This window comes from Cavia porcellus, unplaced genomic scaffold (assembly GCF_034190915.1).
Source record: "Cavia porcellus strain 051 isolate PalLab524CR breed Dunkin Hartley unplaced genomic scaffold, mCavPor4.1 scaffold_32, whole genome shotgun sequence".
Classification (NCBI taxonomy): domain Eukaryota; kingdom Metazoa; phylum Chordata; class Mammalia; order Rodentia; family Caviidae; genus Cavia; species Cavia porcellus.
In genome coordinates this window covers 44,080,836-44,107,547 of record NW_026947515.1, presented here as the reverse complement: position 1 = coordinate 44,107,547, position 26,712 = coordinate 44,080,836, and the positions used below count along the sequence as shown (strand labels likewise).

Genomic DNA, 26,712 nt, shown 5'->3' with positions numbered 1-26,712 from the left:
AGAATGGAAAGTATGCTAATATTTTTTTTGCTTTTGGTACTGGGGCTCAAACTCATGGTTACAAGGCAGGTGTTTGTGCCACTGAGCTAAGTCCCCAGCCTGCTAATATTTTTTATAGAATATGTAAAGAGAGACTTCTGGGAAGATGGTGGAGGGGTAAGCAGCAGCAAGCGGGCTTCTCCAAGATTCAGAATGAAAGGGAGCAACTTGATGAAGAGGAGGATGGAGGTGGATCCCTGGACCCAGAGATATCTGAAGGGAAGAAACAGATAGATCTCAATGCAGAAAAAGGAAAGGTTAATCGGTGCATTCTCCCTGACTCCTGGATTGTGGCACGAGAGGCGAGGATTTAGTCCACACAGACACAGTAAAAGTGGGCAATGCCAGAGGCCTCCAGGGAGAAATGCACCAGGAGAGTGGAGCAAAAATGGGTGCTGTCCAGTATGACAGCTGAGTGGGGGACTCCAGTCCAAGACACGTCAGTGTCCCCTGGAGACAGTGCTTGGTTGGATGTCATTTTAGAGAGGAACCAACTGAGCCTGGCTTCTTTCTAATTCTGATTTTTTTTTAGAGAGAAAAAAGCAAGATATAAAAGGATAGAAATAACACAGAATTTTTAAAAAAACTAAGAAATCACTACTTATAATTTACATATCGTTATCTTAGAAATAGTTGTTCAAGTTACAAAATCAAAGCATAAAAAGTGGACATCAAACAATGACACGGCAAACTATTCTGTTTGATAAACTAACAAAAACTTAGTAGTATGGTTATCTATTTTACACACTTAAACATGCAGTTATATCCTTTAGAGCACTTCCTTTCCCTTTCATTATTACGATATATATTATACATTTGACCTTATTACTTTCAGTTTTTATTATTTTTTATACTAGTGAGACAATATGACATTTACAAATATGAGTCTGATTTATTTAACTTATCACGATACTCTCAAGTTGCCTGCATTTACCTATAAAAGCCTCAAGATCATCCCTTTTTAGAGCTGAGTAATATTCCATTGTATAAAAGTACCACATCTTTTTCATCCACTCTGTGATGATGGACATTTTGGTTGTTTCCAAGATTTAGCTATCATAAATTGTGCTGCTGTAAACATGGGTGCCATATATCACTGTGACATAATCTTTTCAAATTTTCTAGGAAAATACTCATGGGGGAAATGGCTGGGTTGAATGGAACTTCTAATCCCAGCTTGTTGAGGAATGTCCATACTGATTTCCACAGTGGTTGCACCAGTCTGAACTCCACCAACAATGGAGAAATGTGCCTCCCTCCCCCCCAACCTCTCTAACATTTGTTATCAGTTGATTATTTGATGGCAGCCATTCTTTCTGGGGTGAGATGTTATCTCAGTGTTGTTTTAATTTGCATTTCTTGAATGACCAGTGATGATGAACATTTCTTCATATATTTATTTGCCATTTGTATATCTTCATCTGAGAAATATGTGTTAATCTCAGATGCCCATTTTTGGATTGAGTCATTGAATTTGGGGGCCTGATGCTTTTCAATTCTTTATATGTTCTGTATCCAAGTCCTTTCTCTGAGAGATTGCCAGCTAAAATTCTTTCCCATTCTGGGGGTTTTCTTTTTACTTTGTTCATGATTTATTTTGAAGTGCAAAAAATTTTAGTAATAGAAGATCCCAGTTGTTGATTCTTTCAAGTACTTCCCATGTGGTTTAAGTTTTGTTCATGAATTCTCTGCCTACACCTAAGATTTCTACCTACCTTGTTCTCCAGTAGATACAGTGTTTCTGTTTTAATAATTAGGTCTTTGATCCACTTAGACTTTAGTTTTGTGCATGGTGATAGACATGGGTCTAGTTTCAGCCTTCGGCATGTGGAAAGCTGAGTTTTCCAGCACCATTTATTAAAGAAGCTATCCTTCTTCCAGTGAACATGTTTAGCCCCTTTGTCAAATGTAAGGTAGCTGAGTGTCTTTGTGGTAGTGTCTGCATCTTCTAATCTGTTCCATTGATCCTCAGGTCTATTTCTTTGCCAGTACTGTGCTGATTTTGTCACTGTAGCTTTGTAGTATAGTTTTAAGCCAGGAATTGAGATGCCTCCTGCCTTGTCTTTATTGCCCAAAATTGCCTTTGTTATTCTAGGTTTCTTCTGCTTCCAGAGGAATTTTAGGAATGTTTTCTCTAGGTCTGTAAGATATGTTAATAGTATTTTGATTGGGATTGCATTAAATCTGTATAACAATTTTGGGAGTATGGCCATATTCACAATGTTGGTTCTTTCTAATCAAGGGCAAGGAATATCCTTCCATTTTCTAATATCCTCTTCAACCTCCTTTTTTTAGCATAGCATAATTTTCAGCATATAGGTCTTTTGTATTCTTGGTTAGATTGATTCCTAAGTATCTCATCTTTTTAGATGCTATTGTGAAAAAGGATATTTCCATAATTTCTTTCTCAGTGAGTTCTTTGTTTGTGTACAAGAATGCTGCTGATTTTTGAGTATTGACTTTGTATCCAGCTACACCGCTGAATTTGTTTATTACCTCTAATAGTCTTTTAATGGAGTTTTTTTGGGATCTTCTATATAGAGTATCGTGTCATGTGCAGATAGTGATAATTTAACTTCTTTTCCTATCTTTATTCCTTTTATTTCTCTCTCTTGTCTGATTGCTCTGGCTAATATTTCCAGAACTATATTGAATAGGAGTGGTGATAGTGGACATCCTTGTGTTGTTTCTGATTTTAGAGTGAAAATTTTCAGTTTAGAGTGAAAGTATCCATAATGTTGGCTGTTGGTTTGTCATAGATGGCCTTTATGAGATTAAGGTAGATACCATCTATTCTGAGTTTCTGTAGGGTTTTTTTTATTATCATGAACAAGTTTTGGACTTTATCAAAAACTTTTTCTGTGTCTATTGAGATGATCATGTGATTTTTGTTTTAGGCTCTTTGATGTGGTGTATTACATTTATTGATCTGTATATGTTAAACCATCCCTGCATTCCTGAAATAAATCCCACTTGGTCATGATGTGTAATCTTCTTGATGATTTGCTGCATTCTATTTGTCAGTGTTTTATTGAGAATTTTTGCATCAGTGTTCATCAGTGAGATTGGCCTATAGTTTTCCTTTTTGGTTGGATCTTTCTCTGGTTTGGCATCAGAGTAATACTTGCCTCCAGGAATGAGTTAGAGAGGACTGCTTTTCTTTCAATTTCATTGAAGAGTTTGAGGAATTATTGTCATTAAATCTTCTCTAAATTTCTTGTGGAATTCATCTGTGAACTCATCAGGATCTGGATTTTTTCTTTGTTGGTAAATTTTTAATCCCATTTTCAATTTCAATAGCTGATATTGGGTTATTCAAAATTGCTATATCTTCTTGGTTGAGCTTTGGTGTTTCATATGTTTCTAGAAATCTGTCCATTTCCTCTGTGTTTTCCACCCTTTGTGAGTAGACATTTTCAAAGTAGGTCTTTTGAATTTCCATGGGATCTGTAGTAATTTCTCTCTTTTCAGTCCTTATTGTGTGAATTTGAGTTTTTTCTTTCTTTTTCTTGATAAGGCTGGCTAGAGGCTCCAAACCTGATGTTTGCAGCAACCACACTCTTCTCCAGGCCAACTAACTATACTGACCCTTCATTTCTGCAGAAACAGAAATGGGTTTGCTTCTCTTTCTCAGTGTATTTCTCTCTAAAAGGGTAAAGTATTACTCATGCCACAGTCTGAATGTTGGGATCCCTTGAAATTTCCTGTTCCAGATTAATTGGACCACTGTCCTTAATCTCAGTCTCCTGCAAAATCTCAGAACTGAGCAAAATGCAGACAAATTTTCTGACAGAATGCAACATAGCGTCTTGAATCTAACTGCAACGTAGTCCATGTTCTCACGTGAAACCTCCTGAGACTGGTCTTTACTGCTTGCATTTTTATCAGCTTTTATCAGACCAGTAGCATCCAGCAAGGTTGGCTTATCGAATTCTGGGGATTCTCAATTCTAGGGAATCTCCAAATCTTTCTGAACTCTTCCTATGAACCACATGGTAAGGTAGTCCTAGCAACAGATCCATCCCCAGTATCAAAATCCATTTTAGTCATTAAAAAAAATGCATATTTGCAGTATATAAGGTTTATGTATTCTTGTATATATATATATAGTACAACTATATATATATTATTTATATAATTTCTTCATTCCCTTTCCTTCCTCTTCCTGTCCCCATGTTCCATCTTTTGATCCCTTTCCTATGTAAGAATGATGTATCTTCCTAGTATCTGTCTTTTACTTTGCTCTTTATTTATAACTTGGGTTTCTCACATACAAGAAACTGCACTCTTTAAGCCCATGTATCTGATTTGTTCCACTTACTATTATGGTATCAAGGTACATGTATTTTCCTATGAATATCTCATTTATCTTTATAGCAGAGTAGGACCTCACTGTGTGTAAATACAAAATTTCTTTATCCATTCATCTGTTGGTGGACATGTAGGCTACTTTCAAGATTTAGCTATTATGTGGGATTGTGCTGTCATAACCATGGATATGCATGTAGCACTGTAATATGTCTGTAACTATTTGGGGAAGATATATCAAAGGAGAAAACCTGAGTCAAATGGAATTTGTAGTTTTAGCTTTTTTAAGGAGTCTCCATACTGATTTCCATAGTGGTTGTACTAGTTTACTTTCCTAGGAACAGTGCAGAATTTTTTGTTTTTCTTGTGTCTTTGCCAGCACTTGTGATTATTTAATTTCTTTTTTTTTTTTTTTTTTGGTCTTTTTCGTTTTTTATCGGTACCAGGGATCGAACTCACAACTGCCTGCTTGCAAGGCAAGCTCTTATGCCGCTGAGCTAAATCCCCAGCCCCTGATTATTTAATTTCTTGATGATACTCATTCTTTTTGGGACAAGATGAAATCTCGGTATTGTTTTAATTTGCATTTTTCTAGTGATCATTGATGTCGAACATTCTTTCATGAATTTATTGAGCACTTGTAATTTTTCTTCTTTAAAATGTCCAATCACTTCATTTGCCCATTTTTTGATTTGGTCTTTTTTTGGGGGGGGGGTCTAAGTTTTGTTTGAGTTCTTTGTATATTCTAAATATTAGTCCTCTGTCTTAGGAATAGGTGGCAATTTTTTACCTTTCTGTAGGGGTTCTTGTTTGTTTCTTTTTCTGTGCTGAAATTTTTTAAATTTGGTATGATTCATTTATTGATTCTATGTGTTATTTCTCATGTAGCTAAGATACTGTGCGGAGAGTCCTTGTCTATGCCTATGACTTTAATATTTCTGTTTTAACATTCAGATATTTTCTCTATATTGATTTAAATTTAGTACATAGTGAGAAACATGGGTCTGCATTCAATCTTTTGCATATGAATAGCTAGGGTTTGGTACTTTTCTCATGGCTGAGACAAAATACCTGACACCCAAAGTTAAAGGAGGAAAGTTTGATTTCTGCTTACAGTTTGTAGAGGTTTCTGTCCATAGTTGGCTTTTTTTTTTTTTTAAACACAGAGTGGCATGACAGAAGAACACTGCAGAGGAGAAACAGCCCGTGACATGGTGAATAGAAGAGAATGAACAGCAAGGGAGCAAGTGGCCAGGCTGCCTTTCTCTTTTATTCCACCCAGGCTACCAGTCCTTTGAGGGGCACCATCCATTTCCACTCTGAACTCCAATCAGCGTGCTGATTTATTACCATACACCTTTATCCCCAGTATCACACACCCCTAGATCCAGCTAGCTCCAAAAAGCGCCACTTATGAGTGAATGAGGCTTTGAAGGGATATCTAAACACAATCCATAATAGCTAGTTTTCTCAATACCATTTAATAAAGAGGCTATCTTTCTTTCAGTATGTTTATGGCCCCTTTGTCAAAGATCGAATTGTTGTACATGCTCAGGATTGCTCCTGCACCCTCTGTTCTGTACCACTGATGTCTGTTTTTGCACTGCTTTTATTACTGTAGCTTTTTAATATAACTTGGATAAATTCTGGTATGTTGTACTAACATCATCATTTAGTTCTAGAAACTTTATTTTTTCTTTACAATTGATGTAAACCTATTGTTTAATTTCCATGCATATGTATAATTTCTGTGTTTTCTTTTGCCATTTATTCCTAGTTTTATTTTGCTATAATCTGGTAATATTCATGGTATAATTTCAGTTTTTATACATTTACCTAAAATTGTTTTATTGGTTACCATGTGATCTATTTTGGAAAATGTTTCTGTTCTGCTGAGAAGAATGTGTATTCTTTTTTGCATGGAACACTCTATAGATATCTGTTAAATCAATTTGTTCAAAGTTTTTTTTTTTTTCCAGCTCTGATATTTGATTTTTTTTTCTTTTTTTTTTCCTTTTTATCAGTACCAGGGATCGAACTCACGACTGCCTGCTTGCAAGACAGGTGCTTATGCCACTGAGCTAAATCCCCAGCCCCTCTGATATTTGATTTTATAATTTTTTTGTCTAGTTGATATATTTGTGATAGTGGGATATTGAGTTCCCCCACTATAATTTTTTTGTTCATTGGATTTTTATGTTCCATTTTATACTTGCTATATTAAGTTGGATACACTGCTGTTTGAGACATATATGTTATTATTATCTCTTCCTATTGGATTTTTCCCTTAACCAATATTTAATGATCTTCTTTGCCTCATTTGATCAGTTTTTACTTTGAAGCCTACGTTGCTTGAATACAGGGCAACTATATCTGCTTTTTCTGTGGGGGGAGGTTCCTGATGTGTGGAATATTGCTCTCCACCCTTTGATTTATAATCCATAGATTCATTTCAGTTAAATGTACTTGTTATGTACAATATACTGTTAAGTTTTGATCCATTCTACCAATCTGTGTCCTTTAACTGGGAAATTCAGATTATTCACGTTGACAGTTATTACTGACAGTTATTGTCTTGTTCCAATCATTGTCTTATTTTTCTTTTGCTGACACCTTATCTTTTCTTTCTACTTAATTGCTTACCTACCTGTGTATTCATTCTATTAGACCTTGGTCATTAGCTTCATTTTTGTTTCTTTCTAAAATATTCTTAAGGATTTTTCTGGAGTCACTTTAGTGGTTATGAACTTTTTAGGTGTTCTTTATTATGGAAATATATCATTTCTACATCAATTTTGAAAGATAATTTTGGAAGTTATGTCAACCTAGTGTAGAAATTGTTTACTTTTAGAGCTTGGAACATTTCACTACCAGCTCTCCTGGTCTTTAAAGTTTGTGTTGAGTAGACTGATGAAATTCTAATGGGTTTACTTCTATAAGTGACTTGTTACTTTTCCGATTCTGTTATCGTGTGGAATATCTGGGATTTTCACTATGATATGTCCTGGAGAAGTTCTTTTCTGATCTTGGGTATTTGGGATTTTATATGCCTTACTTATTTTGTGTGTTGTGGTTGATACATTGTGTCAACTTGAGAACTTCAAAAGTTTAACTGAGCCACTCAGCAGGTAGCCAAGATCCTTACTTTGTAAATATCTTCATCCTGTGCAAGAGGAGAGCACAGAGATTTTTTAGTGCTACACCTGCTCTAGAAGGGTGGGGTGGCTTTGTACAATATAAGGTAGGAGGAGAGCCTTTTTGCTCTGGCTGCTGCCTTGAGGTGTTGCCCAGTGCCATGCCGCTCTGCCTTGGAGCCAGCTGATTATGCACTGAAACCTCCACAAACAGTGAGCAAAACAAACCTTTCCTTCCTTCATTTTGGGTGTCAGGTGTTGTGTCCCAGCAATGAGAGAAAAGTGACCAAGACAATGTGTGTTTAATTCTTTCTTCTTTTTTGGAAAATTTTCTATTATTTAAGTAAACAGAGTTTTCAGTGCCATTCGTGCTTTCTTCTGACTTTTCACTAATACTAATTTTAGATTAGTCTTGCTTGCATCATCTGGGAGCTGTTAGATCCATTTTTCAGGTTCCCTTATTTTTAAGGTATCTCTCATTAATTGTCACTGACAACAGCCCTGTCTTCTAGTTCTGAAACTCTGACCTTGTAGTGGTTACTTTGCTGACCATAGTTTTGATAAATTGTTCCCTTTAAAAATAGTTTTAAACATTTACCATATTTTTGATTAGTCCACAAGGATTCTGTACAGCATCCTGTCACCTGTGAACAGAGACAGTTTTGATTCTTTCCCTCTTATTTGGATGTCTTTTATCTTTTTCTTACCCTACTGCTCAGACTAGAACTTTTTATACAGTATTGAGCAGCAATGTGAAAATAGCAATCCTTTGTTTGTTCTTGACATTAGGAGGAGCTTGAAAATTTTCCTCATGGGCATGTTAGCTATAGTTTTTTTCATAAATGCCTTTTATTCTGCTAAATAAACTTTCTTCCATTGTTAGGCTTTAGAGTTCTTTTATATGAATAAAAAGTATTGGATTTTGTCAAGTACTTTTTATGTACCATGATGACCATGGGGAGGTTTCCCCTTAGGTTTATGAATACAATATGTTATACTGATTGATTTTATAAGAAATGTTGAGCTTCCCTGATGTTCCTGTGATGAATCTCTTTTGATCACCAAATCTTATCCCTTTATTATATGGTTGCATGTATTCTGCTAGCATTTTGTTAAAATTTTTTGCATCTATTTTCACAATGTATATTGATCTGCAGTTTTCTGATGAAACATATATATATATATATATATATATATATATATATATTCATACTTACCAACAAATCCATGCTGCTTTCAAGTGAGACAGAATGTTTGTCCAAATAAATATTGTCATCTCTTGGCATCTATGAGGGATTTTGTTCCAGGACCACATGAGGATACTTAAATTCCTTACAGTAGGTATCACATTTGCATATAACCTACAGACGGCTTCTCATATTTTTTTCTTTTTTTGTTTTGGCGGTACTGGGGATCGAACTCACGACCTCATGCTTGCAGGCAGGTGCTTATGCCGCTGAGCTAAATCCCCAGCCTAACTTCTCATACATTTAAATCATGTCTTTATTATTTATCATACCTACATTATGTGTAAATAGTTGTTATACTGTGTTTTTTAGGGAATAATGATAAGAGTTCAGTACAGTTCAAATTTTTTCCAAGTATTTTCAATCTGCAGTTGTTGAACCAGCGGATGGGGAACCAATAGATATGAATGGCAGACTTTATATCATAAGCTATACCAAGAAGGATGGGAGCCAAAAACTATCCAGGGGTCTTTCACTTTCTCTGCACAGCTGTGCTGTGAGAGTTTCCTTTGGGGCCGTCGTTTCTCAGTTAAAATCCTCAAGAAGGTTGTAGTTGGCATGACTTTGTATTATAATTCATTCAAGAGCTGCATTCAGAGTAGTAGTGTTGTGTTTTCCAATGTTTCTCAAGCTTTAATTTGTATGTACTTCGCCTGAACCTGTGGTTAAACGTCTGAGTCTCTAGAGCTGTTATAAATTACTTCTCGGCATTTTGGCTGAGATGAAGTGTATAGATGTTATAAACACAGAATTTCTGGGTCTATGTTTCTCATGAGCATCAGGGGATGCCATTACTCCTGCCTGTGGACCACGCCTGGAATAGCAATCATGTGGCCAAGGTACGTGGGACTACGTTTGAAAGTGTATCAGGGCAGTTGTCCTAAAAATCAGGGCCTAATCGGGTATCCCAAGAGGTATCTGCCACTGTTAGGTCATGCCTGTATCAACATCATTATTTCTGAATTTTCTAATGCTATGATTACTGGGTTACCATTAAAGCAAAGTTCTCTGCTAAGAAAGGTAGCCATGCTAAAGCCAAAATTCTGCAGAAGTCATGCAAGGAATGAATGCGCCTGTGTGCTTTGTAAAAAGAGCCAGTACTTGTCATGTAATATACTTGTGATCTTGCACATGATTTCAGCCCTCAGTCTGTCCAATTTCTACTTTCTTCTACCCAGATGAAGGCAACCAGGGCGAGACCTCAGTAATACAGCTGACTAAGTTTTCCTCCAGCTGGTCTAGCTTCCCGTTTTGGTGGCCTATTTTGGTAACTGAAGGCCCCTCCCTTCAGGAGGCTCAATGTCTCCTGTATGTTTCTCTTTCTTCTTTTTCAACCTTGGGATGGATCTGCTGCCAGTTTGTCCATTATTTCTAACACCTACTTTCTGGAAGAAGTTTCCAATTCTGGGACACGCCCTCGCCCTGTTTCAGATGGGCAGCTTCCTTCAGGACCCATGCTTCTGTCCTCTGAAAAGTCAGTCAAGGAATTATATACCTGCCCCCGAAGGCTGAAAGGTCAGAAGGAGATTTTGACCCCTGGTGACTCTTGGGAGAGCCAGGTTTGTCTGCAGGGTTTGGGTCCCAAAGCATGAATGGGGAGGAGCACACAGACTGGGGGCCACTGCTGACATAACACCCCCACTTCTGTTCTGTTCCTCCCCTCTCATTTGTGGCTGAGCCACTAAGAGGTGCCGCGCACCTCCTCTTATCCAGAATGATCTTTTTCTACTCTGCCAGAGGTGGTTCATGTTTCCCAGGAGTTGCTCTTATTTTATGCTGTGTCTGAATAACATTTTCATTTCCTCAAAGTTATATTTGAGAAGAAAAATCTCATGACTGTTCATGTTATTTCTTCCTGTTATAAAATAACATTTAGTTAGGCTTGAAAATGGCCCATTGATGATCCTATCATATTTATCTCTTGCAAAAATATGTAAGTGAAAATTTAAAACTTTAAAACCTAAAGAATTTTAAGAAAGAATGTTTTAAAATTTTTCATTTTCAAAACTACACTTACACATTCCTGGAACTGTCTTTGCTAAATTGAGCTGTATTTCAACATCAATTCTTTCCAAATGGCTTATTTTTATAATTGTTAGTGCCGAGAAACTGTATTCAAATAGATTCGTAGATAGGACTGGAATTAATATTCTTTTGTCACTCTTATTTGGTTTAAAATAAAATTCCTGAGTTATATGCCAGAAATAACAAGATTACCTGTCATCAAATGTTACTTGATGAATGGAAGACTGTCTCTATCTTCCTTCCATTTGGTAGCAAACAACCTGGAAAACACTTGATTGGCAAAAGAATTCATGATCTAGCCATTTGGGTGATACGCTTCCTGAACACATTGCTGAGGTGGTGAATTGCTTCTCTGTTTGGAACCGTAGGATGGTTTACACCTGAGGGAAACTCGCTAGCATAATGAGAAGAAGAGCTTTTGAGAAAAAGACAGAGAACCTGGAAGACTCCTTGACCAGCTCTACCCTAGACAGATTAGCTAACAGATTAGTAATGATGAACCGAAGTCAAAACCTGGAAAAAAAGAAAATGCCCTCAGATTGCCTGAGGAACACATAACCCTGGAAAGTACTCAGTTCTGTCAGTAGTTTTGTTCAAGAGTTCAGTAGTCTCTCAGGCTGGAGAAAGAAACTGCTCTGCATTGTAGGTGCTTCCTGTCCCAAACCCAGCTGAAAGTCTTCCCAATTCTCACTGCCCTGTTGACTTCTAACAACAACACTAGTAGCCAGGACAGACTTACTGTGCCTTTAACTAGTGCAGTATTTTCTTGAGTTCTTCAAAGAAAGAATATAGTCATGGAGAAATTGTTATTCACTATTATTAGTTATTTTAATCAATACACAGTGATTGTGCATATTTATGGACTATGCAATGGTATTGCAGTACATATAATATGCAATGATCAGACGAGATTGATTAGCATATTTATTGTCTTAGACACACCTCTTTTCTGGTGCATTTTTTGTCTATTAGCTGCAGTATTTAATTAATTGTCAACCCTAGTTAATCCATTGCATCATAGAACTAAATTATTCTTTATGTCCAATTGCAGCCCTGTTCCCATTGGCCATCCCCTCCCTGTACTCTTCCCAGACTCTAGGCTTAGTCAGTCTTTAGTTTTGCGAGATCAACTTTATCTTTCACACATAAACAGGAGATTATATGACATAAACATGAGCTAAGACTAAGACTAATAGCATTAATAACAAGAATGAAGAGGGGGAAAATTAGAGTAGGCAGGATGGAGAAGGCAGAGAAAGGGATTTAAAATAAAAGGAACATACTGTATTATATACACATACCAACTCCCCAAAATGATTGTAAAATGCACGTACTGCAAACACGTACTAGCAAACAAACAAACCAAAAAGAAAATGCAAAAACCAATCATATGTTATTTATCTTTCTGTGGCTGACTTTGTCATTAGCATAATGTCTGCCGTTCCTTATCACATTGCTGTTAAAAAGGCAGAAATCCATTCTTCCTGGTCCAGTTAGTATTCCATTGTGTATACACACCACCTTTTCTTTATCCATTTATCATGGAGGCACACCCTAGTTGATTCATATCTTGGCTGTTATGAATAGTGCTATGATTAATCATACAAGTGTAAATATCTTTTTTGACATACTGATTTTATTTCCTTTAGATACATACCCAGATGTGGGATTGGTGGATCGCATGGTAGATCTATCACAGTTTTTTATTTGTGCATACTAATTATATAGACTAATGAGTTTTAGTTTGGTGGATAAAATATACTTGGGTGATTTTCCACCACCCATTTTCCATTTCCTTCTCTTTCCCTTTGTCACCTTTCTCTTCTCTAACAGTCCCCTTCTATTTTCACGTCATCATGAAAGCTCTCTCCCTTTTTGTTTTGAGATTCCATACATGAGACAGAACATGAGATATTTGTCTTTCTGAGACTGCTTATTTTTCTTAACATGATGATCTCCTATTCCACCCATTTCCTGCAAATGATATGATTATTTTCCTTTTAATGGCTAATACTCCATTGTGGATGTATATCACATTTTCTTTATCCATTCTTCTGTTTTTTGGAGGAACTTCTATACCCTTTTTCCTAATGGCTGTACCAATGTACACTCATGCTAACAGTGTATCAGAGTACACCTTCCTCCAAATCCTCACCAGGAAGAAACTTTCTGGGTGCGTATGTCAGGAACCAAGTCATATGTTTCTATTACTATTTTTCAGCTGTGTGCTTGGAAGTACACATGAACTTTCAGAATACAGAACCAGAAGAAGGATCAGCAGCACAAGTCACAGTGGATCCTGATCTAAACAAGACCTCGAACCAATCTACCTTAAGCTGAGGAGAGAGAGGAAAACACTATTTTAAAGAACACCAGGTATTTAAAAATAGTTTTCACCTTTTAAGAAGCCCTTCGTCATTTTCTGTAACAACTGGTGAGCTCCTCCAATGTCGTGGCTCTGTCACAGTCCTGTATAATTAAATTCTGTCTTGCCTTGTTTCTGCTGCAAAATAATACAGTGCTTCCCTTGCATCACATGCTGTGGGAGAAGGAGGTGGGGAGGAAATAGCTACTTCATGTGCTTGTGGAGTTTCATAGACAGGCCCCCGGTTATTTTGCTCTTGCTCCACAGAAATAAAAATATGCTCTATGGAGTAGAAGGGCAATATTATTTCATCTATGCTCTCACTTAAATTACTTAATAGTCTGTGAAGTTGGTATTGTTATTCCAATTTTACAGATAACTCTCTGAGTCTCAGAGAGTGACTTGTTAAATGTGTTTTACAGTGTGAGCAAAATCAAGCTTAAGCAATTGGGGTCTGTTTCATTACTGAGTCCGCTATCTTTCCAACAAGCTCTGGGGTTTGCCAGAGGTAGAAAAACATTTCCTGTCAGCCTGGATAGAACACACAGACCCTAAAGCTGGGTGGGGATCCTAGACAGGAGGAGGTTGGGAAGCTGTCCCAGAGGGTGACTGTGTCTTCAGAAGTGTAGCTCTGCTTAACGCTTTCCACACCATAACATACAGCAAAGGAAGTGCTTTTCGGCAGGTTGGGGTCTGCAGAAGAATCTGTCCAAAGCCGGAAGCAAAGGACCTAATCAGGACCTGATCATGAGGGTTCACAAATCACTTGCGACCTTCATTCCAGCATGGATGCTGGGTGCTCTGACCCATGGCAGTGAGTGCATACACATCTAACACAGTTTCACAAGGAGAGCCATGGTTTAGTTTGGGTCTCTGTGGGCCTGGATCTCCACAGGGGATATGCAACAGCTCATTCCTTTTTGAATACTCAGAATGCAACTTTTTGAATGACATGTTGACTGTCCCCAGAGCGCGAGTTTGACTTCAAAGGATGGAGTAGAAGCAAGTGGATGCTTCGTCAGCTGTGGGCAGCTACGTGTAACACTTGCTGTTGGTGTGGGGAAAGTATAAGATTTCCTATAAATCAGAACATCATTCTGTGTGTTTGCTCTTTTTAATTGGATGATAACCCAAAGTTTGTGCTAAATGAGATAAGAAGAAATAATACGGTACGGAGTTTATTACTCTCACTTTGAACTCAAGACAATTTCCAGGGAAGTAAAACTATGTAGGTTTACGTGTGCATTTACATAATGCATAGGTAGACATGTAAGAAAGGTTTATTCTTGTTCATAGTTTTAGAGGTTTCAGTTTTTGGTCTCTTGGTTTGCTTTGAGTCTGGGGCACCACAATATATTACGTTTGGAGCATGGTCACCTAACAGAGATAAAGCAGAGAGGTGGAGAAAGAGGCCTAGGTCAAATATCCCTTCAAGGGCACACTCCAGCTGATCCGGTTTCCTTTAACGAGGCCTCCCTCTGAAAGGCTCTGTCATATACTAATAGCACATTAAGCCAGTGATCAAGCCTTTAATATGTGAGCCTTTGGGAGGGGATTTCCAAACCCCAGCATATAAGGTGTAAGAAGACCCCAGAAATTTAGGTACATGAGAAAATATTAGGGTATTTTAAAGAGGCCAAAATTTAGATTTTGGCTTTTATTTTATTTTCATTTTTAATCTTCGCAAATCTTCCAAAGGCAGTGGTCGAAGTATAATTTGTAGCCAGGGTCTGATCAAGCAGAGAGAGATGAAACTGCCTCGGTGGAGTGATTTTAGGGACACTGCCCCCATGGCTCTGTTCAGTTTACCCAGAAGTGCTGTTTGCAAAGCAGCAACAGCAGAAGCAAAGGTCCAAAGAGATTAACTCAGTCCTGGACTCCAGGGTATGAGAGAGAAGGAGATTAGAGATAGTTGCCAGTTGTATGACTTTGGACAATCAGTTAAACTCTTCCTCAGTTTCCTCATCTGGACTGGAAGTTACTAAGATCCCTTTAACTTTTATTTCTGTGATTCCATTAACTTCAGTTACCTTAAACTTCTTTGCAAAGACTGTGCTCCACGGGGTAGATGAGGGAGAAAGAAGAGAAATTTGAAGGTTTCTTATGCATACTTTAAAAGGTTTAAACTTACATCAAACCTATAAATAACTAAAAAGCTCCATTCATAGTAAAAATATTGGCAACTGTTTACAGAGTAAATTATATACATATATATCCACATCAAGGGAAATCAGTATATAAATTGGCGTCTGCTTTTGAACAATCAGAAAGTCCTTCTGAGTAAAATGTAAGACTTGATATCATTGTTCAGATCCAAATAAATTTTTCCTTTGTAATTAAACCCATATGACTTGCTAGGTCTCTCCCCAGTCTCTCTTGGCTAACTGCATCAGATACTCTTGGGATAAAACACTGAAATCTACATTTAAGAAGCTCTCTGGACAATGCTGATGTATCATGCTCTGTACTTGGCAATGTTCTGGCGAAGCAGACTTTTTTGCATATACTCTAATGAGCTAATTACTGACTTTTGAGAAGCACTTAGGATTTTTACAAGCATTTTAGAGAAGTATGGGTGGGGTTGGGGAGATGATGTTGATTCCAGGCAAATAAGAATTGTGTTGTTTCTGTATTTGTTTCTTTGTGTAAAATGTTGGATCCTTTCATTGTGATGTAATTGTACTTGGTACCCCTCTCCTCCACACCTCCTCTAGCCTGCTGCTCTGTCTTCTGAATAAGAATGTCTGCCCTGAGCTGCTTTCTCTTTTAGGCACTAAGGAGCTGGACTAGGTCAGTAGCTCCCTTTTAATCTACAGAAAATCACTGTCTCAAGCTCTACACCAAAGAACTCAACATTCTGGTTTTATAGTCCCTTGAACACTTGTGGCTTCTGATCTTTTCTCTCTTTCCTGAGATCTCCTCATCAACTTAGTAGTCACATCTAACCATCTTAGTAGTCACATCTAGTCACATACAAGGGAATATGCAAGGCAAAGAGATATTCAGTTTTTTTTTTTTTACATCAACTAAGAACACTACTCTGCCACCTTTCAATTTTTGCATCTCAAGCAGATTTCCTTTCCTCTTCACTGTCCAACTTCTGTGAATACGGATTTGTGCTTCTAACACAAATCATGGCCTTGTTGGTAATTTTCAAGACCCTTTCCCTGAAGAACTGGACAGTGAGTGACTGAAGATTGGGCCATCAATGAAGTGATTCCTAGTTTGCATTTTAGGCATTTTGAAAACCAGAAACAATGAACTACCTTATGTAACAAAGATTGTAAGAGAAAATTACATAGAATTCAGAAATCCCATGGAAACAGGAGAATGTCTGGACATGGGATAGTTATTCAGGACACAGTGGAGGTCAATAGCACGATTATCTTGTCACTCCTTGACAGACCAATTTAGGAATCTCAATCAGAGTTTTGCAACGTAAGATATGATGACTCATGTTCAGTGTGACTCAAGATCAAACCTCCCAAGAGAATCTGCTTAGACTGGCTATTGTGCTGAGCCATCACAGTCTGCTGGTCAACATGGGTGATCTTTGAACTGGGTGTCTACTTGTGGTCCAATTAGTCATGGCCAAGGAGTGCTAGATTTGGGTAGAGAACATATCAAATGAAACATGGCCACCATCTGAGGTTGGGTTCCCTGGGAGCCCATCCTGAGGATCCACGTGAAATGTTCTGTTGGGAAAAAATGGTAGAAAAATGAAGAAGTAGGATCCAGAGGACAAGTAAAAAGAAGTTAGAGGGTAACTTCAGTTCTAAGCTGTGAAAAGAGCTGTTGAGAGAGGATGACTCACATTTCTGATTGGTGCCAATGAGGGATGGGGGAACTAGGGTATTTACCCCTAAAGCCATTAGTATTTGGTTAAAAGTTGGCCGGAAGCACAAATTTCCAGGAAGTTCTCACTTTTGTTAGGAATTTCCAGGGTACTTTTAGCACTCACAATGAGGTAATCTTTTTTTTTTTTATGTTTTTTTTTTTTTTGGTATGGAGCATTGAACCCAAGGTCTTTGCACTAGGTTATCATCCAAGCCCCCTTTTTATTTTATTTAATTTTTAGCTTTTTTTTTTTAACTTTTAGATAAGTTTTGCTATGTCACTAAATTGCCCAGGCTGGGGGCAAACTTGCAATCCTTCTGCCTCAGTCTCCCTAAGTGCTGGAATTACAGGCAGACACTATCATGCCTAGTAGTAATCTTTCTTCAGGAAACCACAGGAGTCTCTGTCAGGTGTGAAAGTGCATTAGGACCCTGAGCTCAAGAAAATGTTCCCAGGATCCGGGAGACATGGATTGAAGCACTGATATCTGGTGCAGCCAGCTAACAAATTAGCTACAGAGAGGTCTGTCACCAGGAGGCTGTAGTTATTCTGAATCCCTCCCCAAGATAGAGTCTCCCAGACCGCCTGATTGTGACCAGTGCAAACCAAGCTGGAAGCCAAGGCTTATATGGTCGGAGACCTAATGATGTACGCGTCTCCTCCTATCCTGTCCACAATCTGGCAGCCCCAGACATGGATGATTGAAGTGAACATTGGTCAGACAAAGGGTATCACAAGCCAGACTCTCACTGCTTCCAAAATACATCATTTTCAACTATATCCACAAAAATAAATTGCTTCTTATTAAATCACTGAGAAATGATGCTTCAAATATTTTGCATAGACACACATACCTATCACCATTCAGCCCCACTCTTATTTCTGTAAGTGCCTGCCAGGTCCAGGTCTGTGAGATTTTCTATGTAACCAGTGAACTACCCTTTTAGGATTCCTTGGTTGATGATGCTTTTTCCTCTTCTGAACCCCATAGAGACTGGACTTCTTTCTGATGGTTTGATCATAGTAGGGCCTGCACCATAAGAATTTTGCCCATCTCCCACCAGACAGTTAACATTTGAGGACAGACTCAGTGATCTAAATATTCTGTGGCTGGCTCTGGGAAAAAAGGGTGCCTATGTGTATATGTAAGTTTATTAACATTTTAACTACATTAAAAGATGTGTACCATATAGTCTATCAATAATAATGAAATATGCAGATACTCTATGGTATGTTCTATATAGCTGATTGGTTTTCATAGAATATTTTTATTGATTTTTTTCATTGTATCTTTAGTCAACCAATAATTGTAATTAGTGAACAAGGGGGCTTCCAACATGAATGTTGGTTGGTATTTTTATGTTAACAAGTAAGACAAAAGTGAACTTACATTTTGGAATGAGTGGGTGTGCATTGAGATGTCATAAGTAAAGCTACTTTTTGCATCAGATAATTGTTTTTGAATACAGGAAGAATATAGCTTTTGTTTTTGTGTGTATGCTTATCATAATTTAATGGCTACAGGCATGGGACACTTTAGTATGTATTAGAACATTTTCTTCATTTTCTTGATGGATAAAATTAACTCATAAATCTTGATTTGTAGCTTTTGATGGTTTTTAGGCTGTAAATAATCCGACCATGGTTAATTGAATGTGGCTGCAGTCAGAGTTGGGAATAGATCTTCAGGAAATTGTCACTATATACGATTTCCGTCATGAAGCTGCAATACAGTAAAATAAATTCAAGGTTAAAAAGTATAGGCAAGAATCAGAAAGTGAAGAGTTTTACACATTTATTAGCATTGTTTTAATATAATTGATTACATGATACACTTATACAACTTATTTTTTTAATAATAGATGTGCTTAAGGATCAATTCACAATGTTCTTACAGGTGAGAAATAGCCTCTTCCAGGTCAGAATGAACCAGCTCTTACCTATCATCCCCAGTCACCTCGTGTGATTTATGGTCTTGTGTACTGCTGAGGGCTAATAAGTACTGGGCTAACTGTGTGAGGGAGCACAGATTAGTGGTGTTGATTTTGATTTTCTCTGACATTCTTTGTCTCCTTGACAAAATTCTAACATCTCTGCAGTGGTAACTGAGCTCAGAAGCTAAATTTTCCTAATTGAATAAAGGTTCTATTGATTATTTGGATGAAATACAGTCCATCTCTGATAATGATTAGCCTTCTTAGATTAGTTGGTGTTCCTCTGTTTATAGCAGTCATGTTTCTTTAAGAATATGTAGTTTCTGTACACTCTAAGAATATTACAGAATGACCTTAGATCTTAACATGCCAGACATTTTAAGTAGCCTTGATATAGTTTTCCATTTCTTTGTAATCATAGTACAAAATACAATCCATGACCTAATATTCTCTGTAACCAACATTTACCATTTTATGACTCCTAATAACATTAAATCAAATTATTTCTTTTCTTCCATTATTTTGTTTGTGTTTTTATCTCCTCCTTTAGGTTGCCAGGATCCCAGTAGAACAGTTAATATGAATCACTTTTGTTGTGCTGCTGATGATTAATTTATGACATAGACTATAGTAAACAGCAGAACATTCAGAATAAAATTTTAAGATTAAATTTCAGATCATAGTACTAGATGAGTTGGGTGTGGTGGTACATGCCTGCACTCCCAGCACTTGGCAGGCTGAGGCAGGAGGATCGCCATGAGTTTGAGGCTAGCTTGAACTATATGGCGAGACCCTGCATCAAAACAAAACAAAATATCCCAAATAACAACAATAAAAGATAGTCCTAGATTGTATAAAAGGGACAAAGGGTGGAAGACCAATGAACTGTGTGACCACCTTAGCTACCGAATGGTTGTTGATTGCTCCATCACAAAACTCAGTTACTAGCTCCAATCTGGATTACCTTTTCCTTGAATTTTATTTCTTCCAGGATTAAAAGACAAGGAAGGTTTACTACCAACCTCTAGATAAGTAAATGCCACTCCTAATGGCTTTCCCCAGAATTGTTTAAACACAAACATATGAGCCTTGTTTTGTGAGAGAATTTCTATATAGCATTTGACTATCTTTCTTAGGGGCAAGTGAAAAATCTTTATATCCATCTTGTGGAACAATCTAACTGACCTGGGATGGTTTATACAACATCAAGGAACCAGTAAACACTAAGAAGAAATCTAGTCCCTCTGTCTAGAACTACGATGTCTCATTGACTGATTGGTTGATTGATTGACTGATTGATTCATTCATTCATTCAACATGTATTAGTTGTGCAAGAGAGGCAAGGTCCCCCTGATAGGGGGTACTAAGGGCAAAAAGAACACATAAGAGGCCTTCTACATGGAAAAATACCTTAGGCTTTGGAGTCAGACAGTCCGATGAGGAACTCAGACTGTCACTTTCTGGATAATGAAAAATTGGTTGTTACTTAATCTATACATCTCTGTAAAGGAAGAATAATATTGTCAATCTTTGAGGTTAATGCAAGAGGTATAGATCAAATGATGTATATGAAGCAGAAGAGGTGCTTTAAGAATAGTTCCTGTGACTAAGGCTGGAAAGAGATTATCCCTGGTCTCAGGGCACTCATTCCCAATGAGAGAGGCAACACGTGAAAATGTACATAATGAGATAATGCAAAAAGAGCACGGTGGAAGCCAGGTTTCCTCATGCTCAGGAAATCACAAACAGTGATGTGACTTTGGACTTTTCGTGCATCTCTTGAGTCACAGCTCTTCTCTTTAAACAAGTGATTTAAGTGGTGATATTGAGCTTTGACTGAGTAAACATGCCTTGGCTCTCTGGAACTATACCAGAAAGGTTTGCCCTGTAATTTCAAGCTATGAAAAATATGTTCAGTTAAAAAATGACTTCAATACACAACGTTATTAATAGCCTAGTAACATAAGCAAAACACAATAGAGGCAACTGATAGTGCCTTTTCATTGATAGAAATTTTCAGTGAATATATCACACACCAACAAAGCTTCTTAATCAATCCTCCACAAGGTCCTTTTCTGTAAATATTGTTATATTTTGTATGTTACACTCTTTTGGATCCCACGTCCAGTTTATAGCTTGGCATTGCTTTTTCCAAAAATGACAATCCCCAAAGCAGAACTCCAGGGAAATAACACTATGGATTTTGCTGGTGCAAATTTGAAGAAAATATTAAAAATTTGTTCCTGAGTAATTTCTTTTTATTAGTACATGTTCATAGTGTTTTCATTCCAAGAGGTTTAAAATTTCACTGACTCAAAGGATCACTCAAAAATCCAAATTATGCTATACTTTTATCATTTTTAAAAGTCAGACGTTGGATGAACCTAATATGCAGTTAGCAATGATATCGGGTGTAGCACATTGTTTTGAGAAGTTTGCAGGTTACCAAATCTATTTTAGAACAGTTGCCAGCTTACTGACTCAAAGAACAAATATGTTACAATGTACTGTGTTGTCTACAGTCCATAGGCATTAGAAGACCAATCTCAAATTCTGAGAATACAAAATACAGCCACTGTGCTTGAAAGAAAAATAGTAAAATCTCAGCGAGAAATGTTAGACCCAAAGTGGAGAGTTGCTGATATAGAATGTGGAAAAACACAAAGACAGCATTGGTGGTACCCTTGTGTGGGCTATGGGAGCCTAGACTTGACTTGTTGAATCCTGTGTGCAGTATTGTGAGTAGAAGACTGTGTTTTCCTACTTGGGCACAGTATTCTGGATTTATCTCCATCTTTAGGTTGACTGCTTTGCTTGGTGTAAAACCTGGTGGTGGTATTCTAAGGTTCTTACTTTAGGTTTGCCGAGTCAGTTTGCCTCAGCTTCTGATAAACCCGAGACTGGCAGGATTCTGAATGTGCAAAGCTGAGGACCTGCTACTGACCTGTAGTCAGTTTAATCCCTTTGGTGGGGTGTCATACGAGAGACACCAAGAATGATTAACCGAGGGCTTTATTTTCCTTAGCATTGGTGGTTACCAAAGTAACTCGGTGAACTCTGCTGTTAACACAACAAAGAAGGCCATTTCATGGAGAGTGCCTTAAAGTTTGAGAGATCTGGGTTGTAGTGCAAGCCGTGGGTGCCTTTGGGTGACTGTGTTTAAGCTAATTAACTGCAACAAACTGCAGTTTCCCATCTGTAAAAGATAAACTCCCATGGATGGATGGGGATGTATGTAAAACACGTCGGCCCAGCCTGGATGAAACGGTGTGAGGTGCTATTTAAGGGGGAAAATGAAAGGGAGAGAAAGAAAGGGGGCGGGGGAGGGGCAGGAAGAAGGGAGAGAAAGGAGAGGAGGATGCAATCTTTTTCCTTGGAACAAGGAAGGGAAGATCAGGGAAGATCACTAAGTAATCCTCCATGGTTTGCAGGAGAGAATGGGAACATAATTGTGAGGCTTCCCAGGACAGATTCTTAGTGTCCCAGTTACTTGGTGCTCCTCAGAGGGGCTAGCAAGTTCTTTGCAGCCCAAAGAGCTCAGAATCAGGTGCTGGAGAAGAGGCGGGAGAATCTCCATGGCGTCCCATTTGAGTTGTTCCTCACTCCGTTCAACTGTTGTACCTGGCTAGTTTTCTGTGCACCGCAGTTCCTAATCGCCAGAGCGTCCTTGGCAACGGTCTCCTGAGATGTTTCTCTCCTCACTCTTTCTCGGACTGACCAATCGGCTCGGGGCGAGCGGGTTAGAGCAGGCGCTGAGTGGTCCGCGGCATCTGACGTCACAGAGGAAAGGCGGGGTTAGAGCCAGGAAAGTGTGTGTCTGACCTATTGTGGGCGGTGGTAGCGGGTCTGCGTCCCTTCGCAGCCCCGGTCCCCGCCCCTTTCCAGGCGTCGGCTGACAGGTGAGTGGTTTTGGGTGACAGCTGTCCGCTGCTGCGATGACCCCAAAGAGACCCTCTTCACCACTCAAGGCTCCCACCTCTGTGCTCAGAATCTGGGGAAGGTCGTAGAAATCCTGCACGGCCCTTCACTTCTCTATCTCTTTCTTCTCAATTAAAACCCTTGTGAATCCACAGGCATCCTGGTCTAGTCTCCCCTCAAAGTTTGTCTTTCTGATGCCTTTCAGAGCTTCAGCAGTTACTTTAAAGTTGGATCCAGGAAAGGGGCATCAAGTCCCCGTGTACCCACTCCAGATTTCTGACACCAGCAGCGTCTTCTGCTCTTCACCTGGGTGTCGTCACCCCTGAGTGCTGGCCCCTTCTGCCCCTGCATCTTAGTCCCCATTCCCAGCTGCAGTCCAGGGGAAGATGAGAGTCTCTGAAATTCAGAACAAAGCACTTGTTTTCTCACTGGCCAGGAAGTTCTGACGTGTGATTTGGCAGTTTAGACCAAACCCCTGTATGTTTTCTCCTGGACGCTTGTGTTGTTATAGACAGTTTAGTCATGACTGAAATTATTCAGTCATTTTGGAAAAAAGCAAATAGTTTTATTAATAGACAAAGTGCTTTGAGGTATTTGACAAAATATTCTTTTTAAAAAAACGAAACAGTAAAATAACTAGAGTAAAACAAAACAAACAAAACAAACAAACAAAACCCCTGAACACTAAACCACATAAAAACCTGATGAGGTTGTGAGTTCAATCCCAGTACCAAACAAAAAAACAAACTCCACCTGATCCAAGCACAGTTACATTTGAGGCTTTCATTTTTTTTTTTTCTGCTTGTCCTCCCACCCCACCCCGTGCTGGGACTAGAACCCGGGGCCGGGGCACCACTGAGCCACATCCTCAGCCAGAGGCCTCTTACAGTAGCCTTTGGGAACCCTCCTTCCCTATTGAACTCACATGCTAGCATTTAACATTTATTTTTACACTGTGTATTTTCTACTTTTATCATATATTTATGCAAAAAACTAACACATAATATTATTTTTTAAAGTTAATATAGTAGTATTAGTGCCCTGCATGTTCTAGGTCATTTTAACTGTGGTGTGATAATTTTATTTATTTATTTATTTTGTAGTACTGGATCTTATTAATTTTTAAAAAAATTTTTCTGAGTTTTATTTTGCAAGAATTTTGTAATTGTATACAATTATAACATTATATAGATATCATCCTATGTGTGCAGTAGATTATTTCGTTTAAAAAGCGTGAGAAGTATTCATATACATTCTGATTATATGCATAGTGTCCTGGTGTACATCAAGGATTAGGGTGGCTAAATTACAGTGAATGTGCCATTTCAAATGTGCTAGATACCAATACAGAGCGATCCAATGCATAGTAATCTGTGCACCATCAATGTGTAATTCATTTTCAAACATTTTTTAAAGAATAGATTATTTGACTCTTCCTGTGTTTTTATTTAATGTGTGTATAAAGAGAAATTACCAGAGCCTTGAAATCTGGTATAATTTCTTCTAATTTGTTGTTTATTAATGTATTGATGACAGCATTTTAGTCTTCCTTCAGTTTGGAACTGAGCAAACAAAGGTGTTGTATGTGAGTGGTTTCAAGCACATGCTTGCCACTGGTCAGAGAAAGGTTATGGAAGGCGTCTGATAAACTTTCTTCACTTGTGTCTTTTGCAAGAAATGATCTACTTGTTTTTATACTTTAAAATATTTCTAATCCCAAAGTCTTGCCTAAAGGTGCTAATAAAATATGTTCACTTAACTCGAGGCTGTGTTTTAAATTGCTAGGGAATGGAGTTTTCCAATGCTTACAACCTCTGTGAGATTGATTCTCTCTTAAATATATTATACTTACGGAAGACAAATGTAGCATTTTTTGTATGTAAATACCACCTATTGACTACACATTAAATGACCATAGTCAATGTTGAGTTTGACTTTGTAGCACATCCCTCATTTCTTAACATGCTTTTTGGTCATCTTGACTAAAAGTATAATTAAAAAACAATCACATGGCCTAAGGATGGATTTCTTCTATAGATATTTTCAATCATTTTTTCAAAATAATTCACTTGAAATACTAGATAGCTGTAAGATTAATTTTGATCTTAGTATGTGCTACACATGCCCTTTTAATAAATGACTGAGTTATAATTTAAAGAATCATTTAAACATTATAAAACCCACCAGCAAAATGAAGTCATTGGCTTTTAAAAACTGAGGAAATATTTCTTTCTTAAAAGTTAGGTATAATTTAATTAGTGGAGCTATCTGGCCCTGAAGTTTTGAGGAGGGACTTTAAATTGTAGCTTAAAATCTTTATGATGGATATATTTGGATTGTGTATCTCTTCTTTAGTCAGTTTTATTTGTATCTTTTATCCATTTCATGTAAGTTATTGAATTTTTCACATTGTTGTGTTAATATTTCTTGCTTAATTTTCTGATGTTTACTGGATAGATAATATTCCCTGTTCTTCTTGATGTCAGTAATTTTTCTATCCTTTAATTTTGATAAGTCTAGCAAAACATCATTTTATCGCTAGGATCTTGATTTTTTTCCTGCTTGTTGATTTTTTGTTTTATTGATTTTTTAAAATTTCTGTCTTCTATTTGAGTTTTCCCCCCACCAGCCCTGAGAAAAGCACAGGTCACTGATTTTAGCTTACTTGTATGTCCCCATATGAACACTCAGAAGTTATAAGCATCCTGATAATCATCATTTTAGCTATATTTCATAAATTTTGATCTGATTTATTTTTATTCTCTTTCACTTAAAGATGTTTCATCATTTCCTGTGTTATTTTTTCATTGATTTATGAGTTATTTCGAACGATGTTGTTTAGTTTTCTACTATTTGGGGACTTTTTAAATATCTTCCTATTACTGATTTATAATTTAAGTCTGTTATAGTCAGAGAACATACACCCTTTGATTTTAGTATCTTATGGTTAGTGATACTTGTTTTGTGGTAGGGTTCATGATAGAGTTTTCACTGGCGCAAGTTCTCTGTGTAGTTGGGAATGGCATCCAGTCTGCTGTTGGGGTGGAGTGTTCTACAGATGTAAATTAGGTCCAGTTGTAATGTCACTGGATATTCTCTATATTAACCACCTTCTGCCTAAATTATTGACGGAAGAGGGTTTAAATATCCAACTATTATTGTGAATTTGTCTATTTCTCATTAGTTTTGTCAATCCTTATGTTATGTATCTTAAGTTATTTAAAGTTAAGATTGTGATATCTTCAAATGAGTCCTTTATCGTCTTTACCTCTAATAATATTTCATGTCTAAGGCCTTTGTGGTTTGCTATTAATTACGGCCACTTCAACTTTTTTGATTAGTGTTTATACATGTAGTTTTAATATTTTAAGTACCTGTTTTTATATTTAAAAATATAATATTTAAGGAATTTTTAGACAGTATAAAATTTGGTGATGTTATTTAAAAATCATCCTGAAAATCTATGTCTTTCCATTGGATTGTTTTGAGAAATCTGTCATTTTGCTTGGCACATTAGCTAGAATTCTTTTATTTGCCCTTAGGGAGCACTTCTGGTCAACTGTTAGAAAACTTGTGTGTTTGAGCTAAGAGCCCTTTTTACAAAATATGGAAGACCTCAACGACCTTGCATACATGCAGTTATACTATCAACCTTTATTATATTAGAATTTTAATTTTATAACTAATTAGAAGTTAAAATTTGAAAGTTAAAAAATAGGAATTCTTCATCTTTTTTTTTTCTTTTTTCCGGTACCAGGGATCGAACTCATGACCACCTGCTTGCAAGGCAGGTGCTTATGCCGCTGAGCTAAATCCCCAGCCCCCAAAATAGGAATTCTTTTAAAAATAACAATGTGGTGCATGCTACCATCAAAAATAGCATTTTAATTTTTCAAACCAAAACA

At 37.5% G+C, this 26,712-nt stretch overlaps 1 protein-coding gene and 1 long non-coding RNA gene across 3 annotated transcripts in view; one reads left to right on the top strand and one right to left on the bottom strand.

Annotated features, from left to right (window-relative positions):
• The window catches only part of LOC106026848 (uncharacterized), a 32,070-nt gene extending 18,829 nt beyond the window's left edge, over positions 1–13,241 (bottom strand). The window contains exon 1 of the long non-coding RNA XR_001200425.2: positions 13,151–13,241. This is a non-coding gene — a long non-coding RNA (uncharacterized LOC106026848). The remainder of the gene's footprint in view (positions 1–13,150) is intronic.
• Tekt3 (tektin 3) overlaps positions 12,971–26,712 on the top strand; it is a 46,126-nt gene continuing 32,384 nt past the window's right edge. The window contains exon 1 of one of the 2 annotated variants that reach the window (XM_063241661.1): positions 12,971–13,129. The gene's annotated coding sequence lies outside the window, so the exon portion shown is untranslated. Of the gene's footprint in view, positions 13,130–22,654; positions 22,789–26,712 lie in introns of those variants that run through there. The other variant, XM_003466208.4, reaches the window with a different exon arrangement.